This window comes from Leptonotus elevatus, chromosome 2 (assembly GCF_054856555.1).
Source record: "Leptonotus elevatus isolate MCC_2025b chromosome 2, RoL_Lele_1.0, whole genome shotgun sequence".
Lineage (NCBI taxonomy): Eukaryota > Metazoa > Chordata > Actinopteri > Syngnathiformes > Syngnathidae > Leptonotus > Leptonotus elevatus.
The window spans coordinates 40941021-40953458 of NC_141240.1; the positions used below are offsets into that span (position 1 = coordinate 40941021).

The following is a 12438-nucleotide window of genomic DNA, read 5'->3' on the forward strand; positions in this document are numbered from 1 at the left end:
GTGAGAGCCATACAAGTACACTGGTGGTTGCGAGAAAAACTTGAGTACCTTTCATCCATCTGTGAATGTGTGGCCCTCACGGATAGCGTGCGTTGAGGAAGTCCCACAGCAGGATCCTGAAATGATTGAAACCATTTTAATTATCTTAAATTCTAACTAATATAATTTTAAACATTTCATATGTTAATGGTTAATGTTGTGAGTATAAAAAAAATTACCTCAGTCCCAGGACGACGGGGCGATGATGGTCTGGAAGGAACCTCCGCAGGGGCTGGCCTTTCCTCTGGCTGAAACGACAAGCAAACAATAATTCTTTAACACACAGCACTTGTGTGAAGAGTCACTAATTTCTGTTTGTGATTTTAAGTAAGACTTCTCAGGGCTGATAAGAATGCAATGCAAACCTGGTGCTCTCTCCGTGTGCTCTTATGGGCTGGCCGCTGTCGTCTGTGCCCTGCGGTGGATGTCTATCAAGAAAGAGCAAAAAAAAAAAAAGAAAAGAGAAATATATATATATATATTTTTGCTTTTACTGCGAAGCATTGTTACTACAAGAATGGACAATTAACTATACTTTTTTTTTTGTCATGAAGATAGATATGTAAACATAACGGGCAAACAAAATAGGAAAACTGAAATACCTTCTTGTCCTTTGGAACAACTGGGCAGTCCTCAGGGCTGGAAAGATGAGCTGGAGACAGCTTGTCCATCGCCTCCAACATGGGTGGGCTGAACCAGAGAGGGTTCAATGGGATGTTGCACTGTAAAAAACACAACAAAATAGAAATAGAGAAATAGAATTTTAACATGTGCCATGGTAAAAGGCTGAATGAATCCATGATCACCATCACAAACCTGGAGAGTGCCCATCCACCCAGTGGGCCCACAGGTGACCTCAGAGTCCACAACCGAGCTGCTCTGAAATGACTAGTGACATTATTGCAACACACACATTCATAAAATTTAAGGTTTTCAAAAACATGTTAGGAGGTTTTCAAAAACATGTTAGGCTTGCGTTTACCTCCATGGCCTTCCCGACGAGTGTCCAGTCAAAAGGGTTGGAAGGCTGAGGCGCAGTGACCTCACCCTTAACAACCACTTTTGGTCTGAACACTCGAGCTGGTGGCGAACGCTGAGGAGCAGCCGGTGCAGGTGGTGCAGTCCTCTCACTCCGCAGGTTGACGGCAGCCCACAGCAACCGCGCAAGCACCGGCATCCCATCGCTGTCACTGAGGTGTACCTTCCAGACATGATCAGAAAAAATATTATACATCTACAAACATACTTTTGATAGGAGGAGCACTAATAAAATGTTTGTTTGTTTTTTGCAGCAACTAATGTACTTACCCCGTCTCTACACCACAAGTGAAGATGTGACAGCGGGAAGTGGCCAGCAACAGATAGGTAGCGAATACCTACAGTAACAAAGGAAAAAACATTATTAGCTCAAGAGTCCTCCCCCCCGCTGAGACACCAATGAAATCAGATCAGGAGGTGACTTAAAGAAAAGTAGAACTTTGTGTGTGAAAACTATTTTCAACATGGAACGTACCCATAAGTGCTGCCACCCGGTTGTACTCCTGGCGAAGAAGGTCCTGCTGGTCCAGCTCGACGTTCAGACGAGGGGGGAAGTCCAGCACAACGACCTGCACAAAGTTTAAAACTGTAAAATATACATCTGGAGCAAGATGAACTTTCATTCATATTCCATCCTTCAATATTCATTAACTGTTTAACTACGGGAAAAGGCTGAAATGTATTTTAAACAGAACATATTTGACATATGCAAGTACATACTTGAAATTTAAATGTATGATCTATATGAAGGAAATGTGTGAACTTACGTTGGGCCAGCGGCTGCAGACGGTGTGCAAGAACTGGCCAAAGTCAGCCGCTGCCTCAGCGATGGGGCGGCCCAAGTTGTTGCTGGGAGCCAAAATGCAGACCACCTCGGGTGACCGAGGCAAAACAGCATTCAGCACCTCAGCACGCAACTCGGAGGCCCTGGCACCCGGGGTGGACATCACGGCAAACGAGAAACGTCCCTCCGGCATCTTCACAACCCCATCGGCAATGGCTCGCAGGTGGGAGTCACCAACAACCAGGACAAACTATTACAAAAGAAAAAAAAAAAGTAGTAATTGAAAAAAGGAAAGAGGTAATTTAAAAAAATAGACACAAATGAAGGTTGTTAATTTGTTATAAAGGCAGAGTTGATTATAAAACATACCGTGTTGTCCTGGTTCAGTGCTGGAATGACCAGTTTGTGCCTCCGCCCAGTCACAGCTGAAACTGGCCATTCCCGAACTCTGTGGCGCCAGCCAGTGCCTCTGCCTAAAATGATGCACACACAGAATACCATGTCAAGTCTCAACTTCAATTGCTGACAATGCACAGTACAAGTACATGTTCCACTTTGAGTGTATATGAACCTGCAAAATATTGGAATTGTTTAAAATAATCGATTGTAAAACTGCTGCAAAAGCAATTAAAATTATGACTGACCTGGTACCAGAGCCTTGGCACAAACAAGGGACACCTAAAACATAAAGCATAGACATTACACAATTGTAGGCATGTGCAGTCACCACAATGCAGAGTAAATAGCAAACATAGGTTAAATTAGTTTCAATTTAAATTGACCAGGTATTTTGTACATACAAGTGATGTTAATTCAGGCCAGGTTTATTAATGAAATTCTTAATCACAAAAGAGATTCAAGGACTTAACTGATACTTTTGTTTGTGTCTGAAATGCAGTCACAATTGCTCAATTTTGCTAGAATTTTCTGATCAAATACATGAGCAGAAAGGCAGCAGATTGTACCAGATTAGATTATAGTATAAAGGAAGTATATAGAAATATGTTTTTGACAAAACAATGACATACACTGTTTAGATAGACATGAAGTCTAAAACAAAACATTAGTTATTAAATATAACCGTCTTAGTTATTATTTACATCTGGTCTATGTAACTTAAAAGAAACCATGTGAAATATCTGTGTCCGGGCTAGGCACCTCACAAATTTGTGATCAATGTTAGTGAGTTTATTTTTGACATTAGTAAAAATTTTGAAATCTTGTAGAAAACAGACTTCATCACAATTAAATTCAGAATTAGTTTGACATGAATAAAGCAATGCACAAATATCGCTCAGTCATACACTCTATATTTGTCAAACTATGCCCTGGTGAAGACAATCTTGTGTTGAAACATGTTGGTAGTCCATTTTAAATAAAGGATTTTTTTTACATTACTAATGAGTGTCTTGAATACACAGACTGCTTTTAACTCTTTGACCGCCATAAACGTTATAAAACGTTTAGCATAAACCTAGGGATGGGCGCCGAGGACGTTAAAAGACGTCCCCTATGTTTTTTTGGTTTTTTTTGAAACGGGTGGAGGGAAGCCTTGGGCAGCTGTGCTGAAAATATCAAGCAGATCAAGTAAGTTTAATGACTTGTTTTGGCCTCTAGATGGCAGCGATGACTCTCCTTGCACTTTGGGTGTGCCGCCCACCGTGGGCGTCGGTATAAAAGGTGAGGCGGAGCTAGAGTGGAGTGGAGAGGATAATGGAGAAAGCAAAAAGCATGGAGGAAGAGAAAGCAAAAATGACGACCGGTGGAAAGCAGCTCACGCTTGATCGGTATTTTCAAAAAGAAACCAGTGCTAAATTGAATGTTGGTGGCGATGATGATGATGGCGACAACGAGGTTGATGCCGAAGTTGCGGCTTTGACGCGACGTCTTCGGCCACGTCTTAAAGCGACGCCGGTTAGCGATGCTAACGCCGGAAAACGTGGTGCACGTCCAAGTACTTCTGCAAACGCGGACGTTGATTCGGACGACGAAGAGTACCCCGAGTCGGATGGCTATTCTTCGGAGGAGTGGGTACAGTCGGATCTTCGAGAAAGTGATTCGGACAGCATTTCATCCGCAGAAGACTGTGAAGGTAAGCGCAAACTTGCTATGAGATACTTTTCCTGCACGCTGCTAGCACCTCGTGTAACGTGAATGTATAATTCATAGATCGTGCTCACAGCGACAACCTACAGTTTCCACGACAAAGAGAGGTATAAAAAACGTGTTTTCAATACACTGCAACAACAAAAGAAAACGGTCTTTCGATATGATTGTAATTGTATATATTTCTTTCAGCTGCAGCTCGTCGGGCTCAAGGTGACGCGTCTCACAGTGAGCAGAATAAAGGTAAAAAAAAAATGATTCTCCAACTCAGCACGAGTAAAATATTTGATGGTAAATGTCTTCTATAATTTCAACCAGTGGATCCAAGAAAAAAGGTAAACATATATATATATTGCTTCACACTGATCTAAAATAAATATTATATGATATTGAAATGTATATTTGCAGATCCCAAAAGTTCTGGCTGGCATGAAACAGGCTGGCAGCCAAACACATTCCTGTTTACTGAAACTCCAGGACCAAGGGGTGCCGCAGCAGAGCTAAATTCAACCCTGCCAGCTGACTTCCTGCAACTATTCATCTCAAACGAACTTCTCCAGCACATTGCTGATCAAACAAATTTATATGCACGTCAATCCATGCAGAAGCAGACTGAAAGTCTGCCACACTGCAGGAGTCGTGCTTGGAAGCCAGTGTCTGTATTAGAATTGAAAACATTTTTTGCACTCCAATTTCTTACTGGGTATATAAAAAAGCCCAGTATAGAAATGTATTGGACTCAGGATGAAATTGAAACCACACCATTTTTTTAGTCGCGCGATGCCTCGAAACCGCTTCCTGCTTATCTGGAGTTACCTACATTTTAACAATAATGAGAGACATAGTTCAGATGACAAATTATTTAAAATCCGTCCTGTGTTCAACCATATTGTAAATAAATTTAAAGAACTGTTCCAACCCGGTAGGAATGTATGTATTGATGAGGGAATGATGAATTTTCAGGGCCGTCTATCGTTTAAAGTTTACAACCCCCAAAAACCAATCAAATATGGAATTAAGTCATACATCCTGTGTGACTCCCAAACAGGATATTGTTTTAATATGCAACCTTATGTTGGTACTAGTTGTTCTCTGCCGGATACCGTGTTTAATTTGCTAGATCGTCTGCCAGGAAATGGGTACACGCTCTTTATGGACAATTTTTATAATTCAATTGGGTTGTGTGAACGTCTCCTGGCAGCACGTACAAATGTTTGTGGAACACTGAGAAAAAATAGGGGTGAACCAAATGAGATCACTTTTCTTACAAACACTGGCCTTGGGGTGGGGGGGGAATTGGTGAGACACAACACAAATGTTTTGGTTGTGGCATGGCAGGACAAGCGTTTGTTGAGGATGGTGACTACTTTTCACAAAGATGAAATGCGGACAGTTGATGTGTAGGCACTAAAAAAAAAAAAGAGTGCCTTTCCCGAAACCTGTATGTGTTTTGGACTACAATTCCACAATGAATGGCGTGGATAAGATGGATCAAAACATTTCTTATCACCCATTCACGAGGAAGACATTGAAATGGCACAAAAAATTTGTTGCCTATCTGTTTCAAATATGTTTGTTCAATGCCTTTATCCTGTACAAAGCTAAACATCCTGGCAAATGTCAGCATTTTTTGGAGTTTATCCAGCAGGTGGTGAGAGGGTGGCTCTTACCACAGGACCAGGAGGAGGACATTGCTACAAACATACAAACAGAAGGACATGAGGAAGCCAGACAGAACACCAGGTCACCGTATAACGATCCTGAAAGTCGACTTGATGGCAACATGGCAAAACACACACTGCAATACATACCTGCTACCCCCCGGAAAAAAAAGCCAGCAAGAAAGTGTAGGGTCTGCACTCAAAGGGGCATTCGCAGCGAAACAAATCTGTGGTGCAAATCCTGCTGCGTCCCCTTGCACCCAGGGCAATGTTACACTATATACCACACCAAAAAAAAACTTGTGTAGTTGAAACATCCACAGAATTGTAAATAGAAACACATACACACACCACACATGCACAGTTGCACAGTTGCACATGTTTGTTGTATTACACTGTTGAATGTTGAATGTAAATAAACTGTTATTTTGCTATCAAAAAACACTTTTTCATTCTTGGTGGTAGTGTTTTATAGAAGTAAAGCACTATTTAGGTGTTTGTGGCATCATTCATGGACAAAAAGAAGTGTAAAATTCACTAGAATGCATGAAATAATATCGTTTCACTAAAAGCTTGATTTCTCCGTATTTTGGTCCAAAAAAGGCGAAATTGGGTGAAACTAACCATTTTCTATTGTTGATTACTAAAGAACGGAATAAGATAGAAACAAACTTTTTTTTTCTGATGATGCACAAATATCGCTCAGTCATACACTCTATATTTGTCAAACTATGCCCTGGTGAAGACAATCTTGTGTTGAAACATGTTGGTAGTCCATTTTTAATAAAGGATTTTTTTACATTACTATTGAGTGTCTTGAATACACAGACTGCTTTTTACATAAGCATTTTAGCATTTTTTTCTGCTTGACTCTATATTTGTAGCCGGAAATAATGTGTATTGCACATTAACAAAGTTAATTGCATTTTGCCTGCTGTGGAACATACCTGGTGGGCAGCCACAGTAGAGGTATGCGGTGGGGAGCGGGCGTCCACAGTGGCGAGCCGACTGGCTGGAGCTGAAGTTCGGACTCTGGCCTTCTAAATACACATTGCAAATGTTTAGGATATTAAAAAAAAGTGTAATAGTGATAAAAAAAATGATAAACTCTTGCTAAAATATGGCGTGAAACTCGTACCTTGTTCACTGCAGACTGCATCGTGGTCCCATCACTGGTGGCAGAGGGTGGGGACCGAGGCTGAAAACAAAATATACAGCACATTGAGGACCTAGCAGTGTGACTCAAAATAACTCAACACAGAATACACCACCGCCAAGTGCAGAATTGAATAGAGGCAAAGTACCTGCTGGGGTGCGATGTTTGGGCTCAGTTCCGGAGCAGCAAGGTCCAGCTTCTTCCATCGGCGCTTGGCTGCCTCGGAACGCTTCCCCTTCCGCGGCATGCTGCTACAGCTACCTTTACTGTAAGCAAAAAGAAAATAAAAAAAACTTCCCAAGACAAAGTCAAAAGTAAACTGGCAGTAAAAAAAGGAAATCAATTCAAACACAACAAAATAGTAAAGTAATGATATTAGAGTGTTTGTAATGTGCTGTTGAGTGCAAGTTCAGCTGTATTTGCGTTCTAGACTCTGTGATGTAGATCTTATATATGTATTATGTTGTTTGAGGGCAAGATGGAAGCAGGTAGATGAGGTGGAAGTCCAAGGCGGTGCTGAAGGTTTGAAATCCAAGTATCACGGTCAGCAGCTTTCCAATTCGCACAGTGCTCAGCGGATCGCTAAAAGATTCAAGATAAAATTTGTAGTTAATCTCAGATGTGTATGCAACATTAAAAATGTACATTGAGTCTAATGAGGCAGTGGTGTCATTGTAATAAAAATAAGAAACCGTCATCAATTGAAGTATAGTAACATCACACATTGTATAGTTCATTGATTATAAATAATGGATGGGGTGAGCAGAGCCTTCAATAAATCCTCAACTGTCATGATTGGGGTCAGCTGTTTCTGTTTTCACTTGCAGTTGCTGGGGAAACAGCTGGAGGGCGGATCCCGCCAAACACACCTGCTGCCCATTAGCTCGTCAGGTCAAGATAAAAGCCTGACAGAAGCAGCAAGGAGTGTCGGGTTATTACTCCGTGATGCTACTCTGTATCCCACACTACTCGCTGTTCTAGCCGCCCTCGGGCGTGATTTTGTGTTTCCTTGTTTTTGATTAAAACTAAAGTTATCAGCATCACTGCCGTGGCTCTCCTGCATTTGGGTCCTCCACTCCGTTTCGTGACAGCCAACTTCAACCGTGACAGATCGTGACATCAACAATAGAAAAAAATGGATCCACTATAGACTTCCTTGTTTACTTATTAACAAAGAAAACGGTATTGTAATAACATTGTTACTTTTTTTTTCTTTTACATTAATTTCCATGAGGTGAAACGGTTTGGCAAAATGGATGGGTATTCTGGATGGCCGTGAAAAAAACGATCACTACAGAAACCAATGGTAATCTTTCAAGGGGGAAAATAAAGGCAGCTTTAACAATTTACAAATGTGTGCTGTAGTCAATCAATGAAGGTCATTTAACAGTGTAAAATACTTCCAAAATCCCTCATCGGCGCCGCTCCGCTACACGATCGAGCAGGACACGCCACTCAACAACCGACGCCCCCCTCCCCCACCCCCACCACGACGACGACAGACGAGACAAAAGCCTTACTGTGTATTGTAGCAACGATGGATATACACAATTGAGATTTACAGCATACTCAAACATATGTATATATATATTTTTTTTACTGCACATTAAAACCTTAATGTAACATCTGCTAGCTCTAGTCCACTACACAGTTGAGCAGGACACGCAACTCAACAACCGACGCCCCCTCCCCCACCACCACCACAACGACGACAGAATAGACAAAAGCCTTACTGTATATTGTAGCAACGAGGGATATACACAATTGAGATTTAGAGCCTACTCAAACTTTTCTTTGTTTTTGTTTTCTTTTACTGCACATTAAAACCTTAAAGTGAGATCTGCTAGCTCTAGCTAGCGCTAGCAGGTGTAGTTAGCATGTAGGCTACCATGTCTAGCACTTAACTTTACCTATCTTGTTAATACAGCAGCCGGATAACACAACGTTCAAATATGGAGGTAAATATGGTGCAAAACTAACTTGTGCAAAAAATTTGTACCTGTAGAAAAAAGTCTAAATTTGTGATTTGTATCTGTAAAAAAAATGTGTGCCTGTAAAAAAAAAATTGTGTCTGTAAAAGAAATTTGTACCTGTAAAAAAAAAAAATGTGTATGTGTAAAACAAATTTGTATCTGTAAAAACAAATTTGTACCTGTAAAAGTCATGATTTGTATCTGTACAAATTTTTTTTGTACCTGTACAAAAACTATAAATTTGTATCTGTAAAAGTTGTGATTTGTACCTGTAGAAATGACAACTTGTAGTCAAAGAAGTCGCCACTAGGAGTCACAAGTGGGCTTTCTGCTGCTGTTCAGTGACGTGAGTTTTGCCCCATTTGTCGCGCTACAAATGGAGCAAAACTAATTTGTACTTGTAGAGCGCCGTGATTTGTACTCGTAAAGAAGGGGCGGGCTCTGGTGTAATAAAGGGTTGTCTTGACCAATCAAGTGAGAAGGATTTGAGCGGATTGGAGCGCAACCTCATTGGTTTAGCGAACGACGGTGGCGGGACTCGCGGAAGGATACAAGCAGGACACATCGTCGCCAACCAACATACATATTAAGAATACTTCAGTCTCTTTTGGTTTTTGCTATTACAAGGTAAGTATTATGTTACTTCATCATTCTTTCAAATATTGACGATGGTCATCCAACCTGTTTTTATGATTAGCATCACATATTTAGCTTTCTAGCTAGCTGGCATTTGATTTCATGCTAAAGCAGTCTAGTCATTATCGTCATTTCTGGCGCCACGGACTTAATTGCATCTCATGCTTTGGAATATTGTGGCTATATGACAACAATGAACAACTAAACTACTTCATTATATGCCAAGAATGGTGCAGTGCGCTGCTCCCCTGTGTTGGTTAAAATTGTTATTTCTTGTATTAGTTAGCTGGCTAACAAACGAATTCATGTAGCTCACATATGCGCCATTGACAGGTACTGGAGGGAAGATGCACCCAATCGATGTTATGTATGTACACATTTGACTCCATAGTGTTCTTTATCTTGTTTTGCCTTCTAGAAAAATGACCGATCAGAGCAACAGCTCTTCGCTGCAGCAGCAGGTGAGCGGAATATCGCTACTGTCTTGACATTAATGGTGTGTTTTTTGTTATTATTTCTTCCTGTTTGCATAATAATGTAATCAATAATAATGCACATTACACACGACCTATACAGAGTGTCCCAAAAGTCTCTTTACAATTATAACAATTTTGAGATATTTTAAGTACCTTCATTTGTGTGAGTTTTTTTTTAAACTTAATTTAATAGACCTCTATATGGGCATCATCATTTACACCAAGCACATGAAAACGGTACTCGATTTGTTGCCATGTTTGCTGCAGGTTTACCATCCATCAACACAGTATCTGAAACAAATAAATTCAATATGAATGAATACTTTAATTAACAAACACTGGTTAAAATAAAACAAATCTGTTTAAGACATCTCAACAACTGCCTTTGTAATATATTGTTTTAAAAATTGTAAACATGTTATGGACACCCTATATTTCTCTCTAGGAACTGCTGCTGAATCTTTTACTGGCCCGACTCCATAACAGACTATCAGCTGCCCTTGGGCGTGCCCCTCTGGACCTGGACTATCTACAATTTATCATTTCACAGGACATGGTTTTACTGAGTGCACTAGCTAACCAAATTCAGATCCCTCAGCAAGTGTATGAAGCCCTTACTGATGTGCATGGTCTACTCTCTGCCCAAGATGAAATGGAGCTTCATGTAACGGTTCCTGTGGGGAGAACAAAACCTGGTTGTCCAAAAATTTTAATATGTAGGGAATATGTTTCGGAGCTCCTCAGCATAGGGCTATCTGCAGCGTACATTGCCAGACTTTTAGGAGTTTCTCGGTGGACGCTGCAGAGAAACATGAACAGCTGGGCTATGTCTGTTAGGGCCTTGTACGGTCAACTGACTAATGATGAGCTTGACAACCTGGTGTCACAAACACACCACTGCAACCCACATGCTGGGTACAGATTAATGATGGGATTGTTGCGGGCACAGGGGCATCGTGTACAGTGGCAGAGGATTCGTGCATCGATGCATAGGGTTGACACAGCAGGAATTGTGCTGAGAATGTCAGCATTGAGGTGTGTTGTTCGCAGAACATACTCTGTCCCAGGCCCAAGATCGCTGATGCATATAGACACAAACCACAAACTTATAAGGTTGGTTATGTTTTTCAAATCAAAACATATTACCTGTACATGACTTAACTATGTGCAAAAAAGTGATAATACCTAATGTTTTTCTTTATCTCAAATGTCATTGAAGGTACAATATGGTGATATTTGGAGGAATCGATGGTTTCTCAAGGAAGGTATAAATAATTGGATATTCCCTTTAAACGTCTAAACTTTTTGTCATTGAATCAGGCATTTCAATTGTGATTAGTTGTTTTTTGTTTTTGAAGACCTTCAGATTGTAGTACTAGTTTAGGATGGCTACCTCAGAAATCGGTTTCATTTTCTTTGGGAGCACCTTTGCATTTGTATTCTTCAATGGTAACATAATAGTACTGTAATACTCTTACTTACAGTCATTTTAGTTGAAAAGCTTTAATTGCACTTACAGTAACAAATCAAAACTCCATCATGTTACCTGTGACTTTATGCTAAGACTTCGCTGGCACTCTTTGTCTGAGAATTAGATTACATGTTTTCTTTTTTGACATTTTATAAAGACTCATTTCTTATGGAATCTCTTAAAACAGATGCAAGGTAGAGAATGAGATATTCTCAAGTGCCATTACACCAATTGCATTGAGTATTATTGTTGCATTTTACCTTTTTAAATATAATCCTGTTTTAACTACTACATGACTGTTAAAGGTTATTGAAATTGTATTTGTTAAGAGCTTTGAAATTGACACTTAAAATTGATATTGTTATTGTTAACGTACTTTGATCATTTGAAAATAAAAAGTACAGTTGTTTGAAGTCACAATGGGACAATTCCATTCTTCTCACATAGATAATGTATCTTGCTGTTGCAAATAATAACAGAGCCTCCACAACCCTTGCCTTCTTCAATGAAGCTGTTGAGAAGTATGGCTTACCTCAAAGAATAGTCAGACATCATCACCTAGCCTATCCTACCCTTAATAGTGTAAATCTACCTGTTCTAACCATTGACTTGTTTTAAGGTTTTTGTTTCAGTGAAGTGTAATGCATAATTAATAGGAGTTCTCATGTTTGTTACATTTTCTTAAGGGTTCGTGGTGACCATGGGGTGGAAAATGTGGATGTAGCCCAGCTGATGTTCTCCACAAGAGGAGTTGGCAAAAACAGCTTCATTGCAGGGAAAAGTGTGCATAATCAGAGGTACTTTAGAAGACACTTCATTTTTATGGAACTACCACATTCATAACCTTGTAAGTTTACAGGGTGAGTAAAAAAAGAAAGAAAAAAAGAATACGCCAAAATCTATGCAATATTAAAAAATAATAATAACAACAACACAGAAAACTTCCGGTTAGACACATGTAAATACATTCAAATTATTCTTGTTTTTGAAGTGGTTAATGTGGCCACCACCAGCACGGGCAACATCTAGCCTATTTGAAAAAGAGAAAAGAATGAACTGAATGAAAACTTCACTTAGCAGTCGATGGCTGTAATTGGC

At 40.1% G+C, this 12438-nt stretch overlaps 1 long non-coding RNA gene across 1 annotated transcript; it reads left to right on the forward strand.

Moving 5' to 3' along the window:
• Positions 1-3565: 3565 nt before the first annotated feature.
• On the forward strand, positions 3566-5239 carry LOC147180052 (uncharacterized). The gene is made up of 3 exons (XR_015094129.1): positions 3566-3953; positions 4031-4074; positions 4160-5239. It is a non-coding gene; the product is annotated as an uncharacterized LOC147180052 (long non-coding RNA).
• Positions 5240-12438: the final 7199 nt, after the last annotated feature.